This window comes from Ixodes scapularis, unplaced genomic scaffold (assembly GCF_016920785.2).
Source record: "Ixodes scapularis isolate PalLabHiFi unplaced genomic scaffold, ASM1692078v2 PGA_scaffold4__175_contigs__length_147842914, whole genome shotgun sequence".
In the NCBI taxonomy this organism is placed as follows: Eukaryota; Metazoa; Arthropoda; class Arachnida; order Ixodida; family Ixodidae; genus Ixodes; species Ixodes scapularis.
This window is the reverse complement of record NW_024609879.1, coordinates 10,655,163-10,668,979: the sequence shown is the minus strand read 5'-3', so window position 1 is coordinate 10,668,979 and position 13,817 is coordinate 10,655,163.

Sequence of the window (13,817 nt, the reverse complement as noted above, 5' to 3'; positions counted from 1 at the left end):
TTTCTCAATCGGCCGGGCGACGGTCGTCTTGTCCGGCGGCGTGTATGACGCTCCCTCCCCGGTCGTTTTGTGTAGTTTTGCTTTTCTAACGGGGGACCGCGCGGGTCTTTCTGCCGACGCGGCCCCCTGGAGAGCGTCTTCCTGTGTCTCCCCCATCGGGATGATTCCTCGGGAAGAGATGTTGTTTTTTATTTTGAATCTGGAGGCTTGCGCATTCTACGGGACTTCTTGGGTTTCAACCTGGGGGTTCCGGAGAGGCGCCGCTATGTCTGCAACGGGATGCACGGACGAAGTTACGGAGCTGTCGGCTGTAGTCCGTTGGCAAGTTAACGAATGTGTATCGACGCCCTTGCCATCTATTGGACGGTGGATATCACGTGGCTCCAGCAAAGCTTTGAAATGATTGGTTGATCCTCGCCCGAGAGTGAGGGGGTCAGCGTCTTCAAAAGCCCGTGACGGGGGAGAGAGAAGCCCCTTTCTGGCTTGGACTTGGACTAATTTGGAGGACGGCGATTCCCTTTGCTTTGTATATACTGTGTACAATAGCTCGTCACGTCTAAATAAACAGTTTAGACGAAGTCCTCCCACATCTGTCGCACTCTTCTGATCACCCACCGAACAAGGCTCATCAAACGATTGGCCCCGCAAGACATCGCCGGGCAGTCATCATCTATTCAAGCAAGGGACGAACCTTTACTATGCCCTTATTGCATAATTTTGTAAATTGCGTGAAAATATGTTATGTCCCATCTTGCTAGGGATTTTTTAAGAGGCCGATCGAACTAATTTTCTTCTACCTTCATTTCTACGTACACATACTATTCTCATTCCAAAGACTGATGAGAAACAGAAACTCTTACACGTAACGAGCTAGTAACGAAACAGAAACTCTTACACGTAACGAGTTAGATTATGCAATGTAGATTACAAAATATTTGTAAAAACGTTAACAAATAAATTACAGCTATTTGCGATCTAGTTGGGAATCACCAGATTTGTGGTATTCGTGGTAGACCTACCAAGACAAATGTTCACATTGCGAAAACTGTATTGGAATGTTTAACCGACTGCAAGCTGTCGCGCCATCCGGGCGGCGCGACATGACAAAGCAGAGCGTAGAATACATGGAACAGTAGTGCACAGGGAGAGGGAGAGGGAATTACACGCTCCCCCACGTGACCCAGAAGGGAGAGAGAGCGGCGGCAACGCGCGCGCCACCCTCTCCCTTTTACCGGCGCGTGGGCCGCAGCGCCAGGAGGGGGTTCTCTGTGGGGTGGCTTTCCTTGGAACTGTGACGCAAATGGGACTGTATAGGTGCTGTTTCGCTCAGTCAATAGTAAAATAAGAATTTAATTCACGATTTTCGCTTTTACAGAAGCTGCCTGGGACAGTTAATGCTTTTGCATTGAAAGACGTCACGACTGGTGCAAGCTTGCGATTGCACGTGCTGCCCACACAAGCGACACGCGCTTGGCGGCCGAAAGATCCTAGTATAACGGAACGACCGGTCGGAGGTTTTTGGTGTTTTCTCGCGTTTAGTTCCACCTTCGAGGTACACGAACGTGATATTCAAATTCACGGGATAAAAATAGTCTAGAATTCAACTCTAACTCGATTTCGTCCAGAACCTCTTCCGATTTTCACAGTTTGTAAACGGTTTGTAAAAAGGTTGCAAACAATCTGTTATTAAATTGCAAACGATCTGTTAATATGTTGTAAACGTTTATTAACAGGCGGTAAATAATACGTCAATATGTTGTAAGCGAGATGTTAATAGCTGTTAACGATCTGGCAACAAGTTGAAAGCAATTACCGATAACAACATATTGATGGATTGTGGGTACATCGTGTACACTATTCCTACTCGCCAACAACCAGCAACGACATACACAAGGTGTTTATTATCTGCTCGAAACTGCTCGTGCTACGTTGGAAGAAAGCTCAGCGTTGTGTGATCGTGGACCGATTCTACGGCGCGAAACGAACGTTCCTTTTTCCGCAGACACTCGGTTAATTGGGTTATCTTAAATTTTTTTGTAAGTTTCATTTTTGTGGAGTTTCTAATGAGATCTGTGTTTTAGGGTGAATTTCTAATTCACATCATGTTCCATGTACTATATTACAAGAAAAGAAAAAGACAAAATCTTGCGTTGAGGCACGTTATTTTTTTCTTTCTTTTTCATGACTCCAGATTTTATTTTGCAGGAAATAGTTTTTTTAAAAAAAAACTTATGAACCGGTTTCGGGTGCCTGGAGTTTTCCTTCGCATTTTCCGTTTATGCACCTCTGAAAAGAGTGAAATATAAACATAAATATATCAGCATCGGTATATTACTTTTTTCGTGTGCAAATTTAAACTTTTCTGTGTATTCCTCTAGACCTTGAAAGTAAAACGTGTGTAATGTGAAGGTGAGAATTCATTAACAAAAGCTAACCTCTACAGGATTCTTCCTATATTCAAGCTTTTATTTTCATAAAAATGCACAATGCTTCTAGTTTTGAACCCTTAAGCTAAGAGCGGTCAGAAATTGTATTAAGCATTATTTTCTTACAGAACCAGAGGAAGCGCAGGTGATAATATAGGTAAACCATGAATTATTTACATTGCGTTCCAGAAACTACCTCCGATTCCTAAGTTTCTTGATTCTGCATGCACATTTGTTAGAATGATTATAGCCGTGAATTCAGGTTCCTATTTTGTGACTTCTCAAGAAACTAGTAATATAAAAATGCTTCATGAAATGTAGGAGTGTTTTCTCCTTTGTGTTTTTCTATTCCTTATGCTATCGGGTTAGTTTTGTATTTGCCTAAAAGGGCAACTCCTGTCGAAAAGGAAAGCAAAATAAGTGACTGGTAACGCTTTAGTGGCACGAAATATTATCACAGCCGAAATATTATGTTAAAGCGAAGCCGCGTACTCCATTAAAACCGATTTTAAAGATGCGACCAGCTGTTTCTTTAGCGGGCGCCGAGCGCGGGTTAGCTTTTAGTCAAGAAACACTGGCGGAGCACCCTTATTACGTCACGTCGCGGACGTACGACTGATGATCAGTGTTGCCATCCCTCTTGCACATATTTTCGGTTTTTCTGTAAGCTTTGAGCCGTGATATTTGTAAGACTAAACAAAATTTTGAGATAAACAAATAATATCTTATAATTCAGGAATATAGCTTAAGCTGGAAAAAGTCGTAATCCTAAATTCATATCTATCGAATTTTGGTATTTTTATTCTAATAAAATCTGGTTATTCAATTTTCTCACATCTCCATTCTGGATGGTGATCTGCTTATGTCTTATCTAATGATGCTTTTATCATAATTTGGCATGCACTGCCGTTTTTCTATATACATGCCCATATTCAACGTGTCATCTTCGTTTTCACGCGGCGGATAAGCGGTACAATATATTTAAGGACATATTCCAAAGCGCGCGTTCGGTTCACCGCTGTTAACTCCACTTCACTCCGTTCTTCCGATGAAGTGTGATGGAAGCAACAGTCCCGTCAGTTAGTGGGTTGGCGCAAGCAAGCGTCAGCACCACCCCACAAACTAACAGCAACGCTACGTCCACTGAAGACAAAGCTGCGCAGCGAAGGACACGCGACGCTGAGCGCAAACGCTTGAAGCGAGCGGCAGACCCTGAACTAAGGCAACGAGAAGCGGCGTCCATTCGTCAACGTCGAGCGGCGGATGCTGAACTACGACAACGTGAAGCAGCGGCGGTTCGAGAACGTCGAGCAGCAGAACCTGAGGTTCGGGACCGTAAAGTTCAACGTAAACGTACGAAGCGAGCGGCGGAACCCGACCTTCGAGAACGGAAAGCCGCGTTGGTTCGTGAACGTCGAGCAGCAGAACCTGAGGTTCGGGACCGTGAAGTTCAACAACGTTACTAACACCGTTAATAACACCGTTAATAACGATCCGCGATGCTCCGCATCACCCCATGGTTCCCCTCGGGAAGATGGTGTAATTTTTTTACTCTTTGGACCGTCGGCCATTTTTGGTACCATCGGCCGGTCACTCCGACGACGACGACGACGCCGGATTTTCGCTGAAAGGGGCATTTTGGCGACTCCAGCAAAACGGACGCCACCAAGCGGGAAAACCGGGAACCAGCCGGAACAGGTCACTTTGCGCCTCTGGCGGCTTTCGCGGACACGTGTTGTCGGCGTGGTGGCGAACAATGTAATTTGACGAAGGTCCAAATATTTCTTAAGTTTGCCCGAGTGTTCATTTGTGTGCTCAAGCTTCAGTAGATCGTTTCCTTCCATCACGTGTTTGAAAGCCCGTTTACTCCACAACACACGGCCGCGTGCATTCGATTTCTTGGATGGGAAGGAATCACAGAAAAAAAAAAATTTTGATCTCATGTCTGTCTCGAATTACATTCAAAGTGACGACTACTTGGTAACTGATAAGTGGTTTCTTTATAAGAATGTGGAACAGTGGACTGAGAACGACAGATGAGGTGTTTCACTGGAGGGAACACCAATTTCGCAGTCAAGTGAATGGGAAGGTTCGATAGCTGCTTTTCTTGAGTTTGGTTGTGTTCGATTAGCTTCAAGATTGAGCCACCCACGCCCGTAGGTGCTTTGGCTATTCGTCTTGGCTACTTTTCGCCGAAAAAGCCTCTGGACCACACCGAAGGAGTTGGGCTGATTACGCAATTACATGATTCCAGAAAATTTGCTCGCTGCATACGATAAATGAGGGAAATTGTCTGCTATCAAAAGGTGGGGGTGGCGTCTCGTAGAGTTAGAAGCTTTCACGACATTAGGATCTATCGCGCATCCAATATTTATATTATACCCCCGTCAAAGCCAGCAGTAATGTACGTCTACATTGCTCAGGTTGTCTGGCGAAAAAACATACTCAATTTCTCCGTTCAGGATTCGAAGTCAAGTTTAATGCAGGGGCCAGGGGGGTTCTGCGTGAATTTCCGATGAAGACTCTCTTCAGTTTTCCGCATTCGTCTCCGCGCTGCCAGCTAGGACCATATGAGCAGTATACCTAATAGCTAGTCAACTAAGCTCATATTCCAATCCGAAGAATATACTAATATTGCTTTAGCGGGGCATAGTACGTAATATGTTAAAGGGGGGGGGGACGAATTCCGGACTAAAACCTGAATTGAAATACGACTCTCAGCTGTTAGTGCGGCGGCAGCGGGTTTCCTGCAGCGTTTGTTGTTGACCGAGCAGACGACTGGAGCTGTTTCTTACTGCAGGTACGCACAAAAGCTCGATTTCGCGGACAGAAAAGTCGCATGGTAGAGGCATGCGAGTTAGCTGAAAATTACTCTCGGTGGAACAATTCTGTAGTCATCGCCGCTTTCTTTAGCTGGCCAAAACTGATTAGAGTCTATTACCGTCTTTACAGAGCCCATAGCTGCGGTCTTGAACGAAATCTCCGAAAAAAAATTGACATGAAAATAACAAAAAGTACCGGGAAAACAAAGCTATGCCCTATAAGTTTATGTGCACCGGCTACACTTAACCGTCGCAGTTCAAATACCTTAAAATAGGGCATCAAACAAAATAAAATCTTTAAAATTAAATGCGCCACCCCTTCAGGCGGCCCGACCGAGTCGACGCGACCTGTTCCCATCTGACACGTTTGTTATGTGGTGGCGCCTCCCATAGGTCGCTGGAGTCGCGAATAATCGCATTAATATCAGAATGGTTCCTAACTTATAATGTGAAAGGTGTAGGAATTTCCTTGCTGCTACCCGTCTCGGAGAAGACAAAACGCACTGGTTCAACAACACACATACATTTCTTGACCGTTATCCCCCGCTCCGCGATCCCAAAACGACGGCTTTACATCAGTGGCGGAGCACCGCTCACGTGTCCAATTGCACTTGGCCCCCTCGCGGTGGAAACGACTATGGACAATTTGGCATGCGCACTGCTCTCTATTTTAGTAGGCTGGATCGCGGACCGCAGCCTCGGCAGCTAGGCCAAGTGCCACCACCGGTGGCCATTGATTGACACCAGCTAATGCATTGGACTCTATGGGAAGAACGAGAACAAGTGCCGTTACCCCGTTTCTAAGCTGTTGTCGACACTGAAACTTTCTGGATGCTTTTCGATAATCCTGTCAAATAGCTGGCGTACAAACATTAAAACTGACAGCCCTCGCAGTTTTTACAAACAAATATTTTGTGGTCGAGAGTGACTCCGCTATATTGCAGCTCAACGAGGCAAGAGTTACCTAGAGTTACCGCGGAGTCGGTGGCGGTTTCGTTCAGCTGGGATTAACAGACGACAAGTTCTAAGACTTTGCTATGCGGAATTCCCTCACTCCCAAAAAGCCCCTGTTTAGACGGAACTTCTTTGTCATTCATCAACTTCTGGGCTTTCCCGAGGACGGTCTCATTGACGGCACGCTCCTCTGTTTACTCCACTACGAGAGCAAGCTTGCCAGCTCAGCCGTAGGTGCTCCGGTGCGTTTGAGTTTTGTTAATCGGCGTTCGAACGTTTGACAGTACCGATTCGATCTCCAAACACCCGACATAAGGATCGCAGCACACCATAAAATAATCGCCTCCGAGCACAGCGTACATCCCTAGTAAAAAAAATCATTTGTATGAGAAATTTCTTGTGTCCAATAAACAAATATGAATCATACAAGATATATAAGAACATATAAGACCATATAAGAACCATATAAGAAGTATATGAGAACTATTTAAGAAGAATATAAGATATATAAGAACCCCATAAGAAACGTATAAGAAACTTCCCACTAGTTTCTTATATGGTGCTTGTATGTTCTCATATACCTTATATAGTTCTTATATAGCTCTTATATGGTTCTTATACGGTTCTTATATGTTCTTATATATCTTGTATGATACATATGTGTTTATTGGACACAGAAATTTCTCATACAAATGAGAATTTTCAATAGGGATGCTTCAATATTCTTACTTCTGTGCGTTTCTCCATTAGACTTGCGTGTATTGCCTGGCGTCAAGCCATGGCCGGCGGTGGCGACACAGACGGGCTCCCGATCCGCGATCCAGCCTACTACAATAGAGATCAATGGGCATGCGGGCCACCTGGTCCTATGCTTTGGATCTCCAGGTTGCCCAAAAATGCGACTTAAAATTTAGGCTACTTTTTATGGGGGGGGGGGAGTGTTATATTATTTTATGCGTGTCTTAACCAAACACTTGACAAAAAAACGGTGTTTACGCGAGAATCTTTTTCAATTGAGCTCAAAGACAGAGGAAGTTTGTTTACGGCTGTCGTCAGGAACGTTTTCATTGCGGGCATGCGAATATCTTCGATTTCAAATAGAATTCTAATCGCCCGAATAATCCGATCTGACATTCGGGTTCGTACTATTCCAGTTTTCGAATACTTCGATTATCTTGATTATTAGTACTGTTGGCCAAAATTCTGGTTAGTTCAGAAACGCTGTTCATTGAAGGAGCTAGGTCTCTTAGTTTCTTAAGTTGTGCTATGCGTATTGTATCATGCTATGGTAATGTATTTAACGCTTACTGTTGTGTTTCTTTTCTTATTATTTTGTGTGTTTTCTGAGCAATGTAAAAGGGTGGTGGGGCCAGGGCGGTTATATAATTATTTACTTCTTGCCTCTCCTACGTAACCCTTGTCTAAAAAAGTCAAAATAAATTATTATTTTTTAATATTGTTCTTATTTCGATAATAATAATAATAATAATCATTATCATTTTATTGTTTAATAGCAATTCCATGCCTTTTTTTAATTGAAAACCAATCCTGCATTCAGGAGCTTTGACGAACGAACCATTTCGACAGAAAGTAGTTTGTTTCTTGGGTTTCTCGAATAAAGCAATACTTAACTGGATATGCGCTCGACAAAAAACCCAAAAGCCACGCACGTCGCACTGTGAATCCAGGGGTCTCGCATCACCTCTGGTCTATATAAACCTATTCTCTGTTGTTACGTCTATAATATAAAAAAATGATGATCAAACTACAAAGTGCAGCTATAATTAAACCGGTTTCTCCCGCTAATCTGTCGCTCGTCGCAGCGTTGGGTGACGCAAGGTTTCGCCTGTTTCAAACGGATCAGCCACATCCGTAGATTGATTCAGCGCGCTTTGTATCCACACAGCAAGAGGGGGACACATTTGTCACCTATGTCTCTAAGTTTCTCGTCTGAGTGTGACGAATAACGCCATTTTACTTCGTCCGAGCCACACTTTGTTCTGCGTTGCCCTGTGGGAGAATAAACACCCGAAGGGCCCATTATCTTATCTATGCAGATTTGATTTATTATTGTCAATATTAGGACTGCCTCTTTCAGTATTCGTATTTGGTTCTTAATTAAAATTTAAGGTCATTATTCATCACTATTTGATTCGAATTCGATTCGAGTTGAGAATTCACTACTCACACACCTCTAGTTTATATACAATCAGTTCCTGTGACCGCCTTTGGCATTCTACGAAAACGCAATTCTATTTTATACCTATTACGCAAACGTCCGAGTCCATAAAGCTCACAAAATATCCGTTACCGCATTTATTAATAGGGGAAATTGTAGGAATGTAAGACACGAAATTCTCTCTACCTCTATAAATTCGTGAGGTCAGAAGTTTGCCAAATCGAATAATCACTCAGAATGTTGGCAGCGTAAGTCAATAATTATTAAAAATAACATACCTTATTGTTGCCACATGAACCACCATCAAGTATGGGACGGTAGCCGTAATTATCTTCTTCCTCTTTCTTTTGGCAGCAGGCGTAATAGCATGATTCTAACTGCTCTGCCTGAAAGAATAGAGACATTTAAGTGTTATAAAAGCTTCTCTACAATTTCGTGCAGTATTACGTGTATGATTGAGCGCAAGATTACAGGAATGCTTGTATATTAATCAATCGAGTAGTTCATGCATATGTCTGTGTTCGTATGTTGTTTGGTTGCCGGACAATAACAATATTAAAGCAACTGTCTTTTCAGCCCTTCAGCGTAGAGTGGGATCGTTGGTTACAAATAGGGTCTAACCTCGAATCCTTCCATTACTGTCTATAACACATGCATACGCATCGTCGTATGTTATATAATACATTTTAGTAGAAGGTCAGTATTAGGCGTAGTTTGGCTTTATTTAATAAATCTTATAATTACTTCCTTCTCTCCAGTTATACTCTATGGAACTCACTCGTAAAGGGGAGAAGGCTCCCGCGCTACTGATTAGTTTTTACCTCACGCCTGGCTCAGAAAACCGTTTACTATACTAGAGTTACCAACATGTTGATTGGGGAGCGCTAAAATAACTACGATTAAACAACGGAACACATTCTCTCGTCCTTAGTTTCTGTATTTGGAGTTCTGTTTTTCGTTGTGTTTAACATATTTAAAGCTTTTCACAATGGGAAAGCTGCCGGTTTGTTTGGCTGTTGGCGATTTCTTAACGAGGTTTAATAATATATCAAAATACACAATTGAAACCCCGTAAAGCGAGTGTAGCGAATATCAATGCTGGCGTCAGTTTTGCGATCAATCAATATCCAACGTGCAGCGGAAAGCACAGTGGATGAAGCGTTTAGCCCAGTGCACGTTCCATAATGGAGAAAATCGTATGTTCCATTCTTTCTTCTATTTTTTTCTATTTTTCTTCTTTCAGTTTAGCTAAGGTTTGCTCATTAAGCTTTGTTTATTATCTCATGCATAACAATTCAGAGTTTAATGGACATAGTAGGATTTTTATTATATCCTGTTTTTATAGGCGTTTTTTATTTATTCAAACTTAAATTTCTGGTTACTGAACTCATATTAGACATAAGGTGTTTTCAGAGCAGTTCATCTTACCATGCCGGTAACCATTTTTAAATATGACGAAAAAGTATTTGGTTGACTCAATGCCCATCAAAACAAACACGACTTATGTTTTTTGCAAAAAAAAAAAAAAGGCCTGCCTTCGCGGAAAAAAAATCAGAAGCACACTCCCAGTCTGAACCGTATTGCGGGCTGCGTGAAGCTGGCATTTTGGACACCTCATCCAAAACAACTGATGCGTCTCCCGGTCTAAAATATTTAGCGACAAAATACGCATAGAAAGGACTAATCTCATGCATTTACAACGAATAAAACAATGTTGTTAGTTAAAAAAAAAATAATCTAATAAAAAAATCGCAATTAATATACTGTAAAGGATTTCAATCATTCGATAAATAAATAAATAAATAAATGAATAAATAAATCCGTGAGTTATTGTGACCCAAACAGCCGGTATGGCCTTAGGAAAATTACACGTGCACGAAGTGGAAGACAGATGAGGCAAAAAAATATTTCCATATTACACTTTTCTTGAAATTGGCAGAGTTAGTAAAAAGGTCAAAATCAGGATAAAAAAAAAAAAAAAAACTTGTCAAATGCGAGTTTCATTCGTGTCAAGGGAAGGTGTTACACTAAGCCAGAAACTTAGAAGGTGAATTAAGATTCTATTCAGTAACACGGGGAAGTCAATAACAGTGTTGAGCAGTATATGTATAGACCAACACACTGTGTACAAACGAGCCCGCGTTTGCCCACACCAGGTGTGGGCACTGCGCGTGCGCAGAAACCAGATTCGCGTCAGGCAAAGCGTCGGCGTATGCGCAGTGCCGTTAACAGTGCCACCGCAGTGGCGTGACGTCATAAAGTTGAGTTGGTCTATAAAACACCATATCACGAACTTATCGTGCATACGAAAAAGGTGAAAACGCATGAGATAAAAAAAAAACACAGTCGTGAAAACGTTGCCGCCCAATATAGTGATCATATAAAGTTTTTAGAAAGCGTCGCTGCACGCATTCTAACCCTAGCGCTAAACCGACGCTCAGAAAAATTTTGATGTCAAAAAAAAAAAAAGACGAACCTCGACAAAATTAAAGCCCGAAAAAGATGTCGTATGCAGGTGTAACTATGGAATTTTCAGGTGCGATGTAAAATTACGCCTAGAATGCGTAAGGTATCATTATTAATTTTAGAGACAGGAAAATTAAAATTTAGACGTCAATCGACCAATACATCAAAGTCACGTACCGCAGGAGATCTCAAATTATCAGCGCCGTCTTGGAGGGGGGGGGGGGGATTTAATTTTCGCGAGTGTGGCGAAAAGTTCCCGAATTTCGCTAATATATTTTCCTATGGTGACACATCCATCGTATACCATCCTGATTCCCTGAATTTTGTGCCAAAAAAACATTCTCCAAAACCATGCCTCGTCGAATTTGAGACATATTGAGCCCGCAAAAATAAAGTCGCTCAGAGTAATATGTTTCGCCTCCAAACATTCACCACTGCCATTCTCAGACGAAGCATTATCAATTTAAATTAAAAGTAAGAAAAAATTATATTATAATAATATATTTACTTAAGTGAATCTTTGCACGCAGTTTAAGAAATAGTTAATCCGATTTTCAGAGATGACCTGGTCGACATATAAAAGAGTGATTAAACTTGATAAGCCGTTAGGTTCAAGGTAGAAATCAGCTTACGGTAGAGCAATCGGCTTTGTCTCTCTTGCGATTCATGCATCTTGTGTCGCCGTTAACTCCATCCCACGGAAGAATGGTCGTTTTGTACCTTGATCTCGTAATTGAAGTTTCTTTTGGACAATTTTCTTTAGATCTGGAAAAGAAATAGTGTAGATTGTATCAGCTTTGTATCACCAATTTTTTAATTTTATATTTGGGGAAGCCATATCTTGTTAGATTTATTTGCTGTACCGTATAAATAATACACACAGCGGTAGGCCTTATTTATTCATCTATTTATTGTATCTGGCACAATAAAGGCCGGGGTAAGAGAGGCCCATTATAGCATGAATTGAGAATTCTAACAATAAAATGGTAAGATTATTCAAAACAAGGAACAATTTTTACACCCCATAGGCAATGCAATGAGAACACGTAATCACACTTAAAGCAACATTTAAATAGAGTTTACATAGAAACAACAGCAGTGATTCCATCAATGAAGTAGTCAATAGAGTCTGGATTTGTTACGGACGGAGGAAATTTGTCTCATTGAACAATTGATCGAGGAAAAAACGAATACTTCTAAGTGTCGAGTGAAGCTTTAAAGTTAATACATTTTATAATATGAACGTTTTGTTTTTCTTGAACCATTTGGAATAAAACCTCCAACCTATGTACCCGCGCTCCTTCGCTCAGCACGAGCGAGTATGCCTCTCGCAATAATGCTGAGGTCGAACTCAGCATGTCAAACTTGTTAAAAATAAACCTTATTGTTATAGAGTCGCCGGTGCGTCGACGCTAGCGAGCTCCAATCAAAGTTCAAAGCGACCGAGAACCACCGTACGCGTGCAGCCCGAGATCTAAACATCCGTTCGTCCGCTTCGTACGTAACCCGAGCGCCCCATACCAGAGGCGCCTTTCTTTCATTTCGTTTTATATTTGATAAACGAGACGTCAGTCTTCAGCCAGACTCCGGCACGAAAGGTTGTCTGTGTATGCCCTTCGCCAAAGAACGTAAAACGAAACACTTATCGCTTTCCTTTGTACATTTTTTTTAACCTATTGGTGTTGAGTTTTGTGAATGGGCCCCATACAACATTGGCATGTTTCCATAGAGATCGTAATGAAGCTTCGAAACCAGTCGGGTTTGTGTCTGATGAAGAGAACTTCGAGAAGTTTGAAGGACCAAATCCGCTGGGTCGCTTTTGTCACAACAAAGTCAACGTGCTTATTCCGTAATAGTTTGTTGTAAAAATTGAATCCCATGCACTTGTATGTCTTCGACATTTTCAACTACTTGACCATACACTCGGTGGGATTAGCCGGGAACACACCTTCAAAGCAGCGCTGAAAGCAAGCCCCTTCGAAACAACGGGAGAGGGGAGAGACGAGGAAGCCTGTCAGCCGACTTCACGAAAGAACCGGCTGGCCGCGCTGCTTGCTCGGCCCTGCGCGCAGTAATATGAATTCCGCGCTTTTGTAGAGAGGGAAATGCTTTACAACTTACCTGAGGGTTTCTTTAATATTTCTTCCAACGCATTCATCGAACTCGTACAATGATTTTTTCTTTAATTTTGGACTACACTCACTCCCAGGTGCACTGCCGTTGAGCTGACAACCCATTCTGAAACGCACAAAATGGTTATCACTGGCGAATCGCAGTTCATGTTGTTTACGCTTTAGCGTTCTTATATCAAGGTGGTCTCAGCTTGGAACATTATTTTTGTTACTTGAGTAAAAACAAAATATATGAAGCCGTAAGAAAACTGTCTGTTGTAATTTTTTTTTTTAATAATTTGCTCGTAAAAGATTGACCTGAGGGCTATATTTGACAAATGTTTCATTTCTTCTAAAAAGAAACGTGAGTAACGATATCGCATCTGATTGGTTGGCTCAAGTGACTAAAATTCCCTCTTTTGTCATTTGAGCCTCTAGCCAAACAGTCGCGATATCGTCACTTCCGTCACTCCTGTTTCTTTTTAGGAGAAGCAAAAAATTTGTCGAACATAGCCCTTTCTGTTCTTGAACTCAAGATCGAGAATTTGTATAAAGTCCTGCAGGGACTTGGACCATATCAATAGGGGAACGATTTAAGCAATAGGCGTTATAGGGCGGTATATTCAATCCATTTTATTCTTCTCCATAGCCTGTTTAATTAAACATAACATTCAATAGACCAATCAATTTGTGTTTTATTGTTCCCCAAAAAGCTGGGGAGGCCTAAGGGGGGGGTTACACCTGTACTAAGTGAAAGGCACTCAGACAAACTATTTTTCACTACAAAGTGAGCCTCAGTAGAGCACTGCACGGGCCCGAACCAGCCCGAGGGTTCAAATACAGCCCGGCCCGCGGGCCG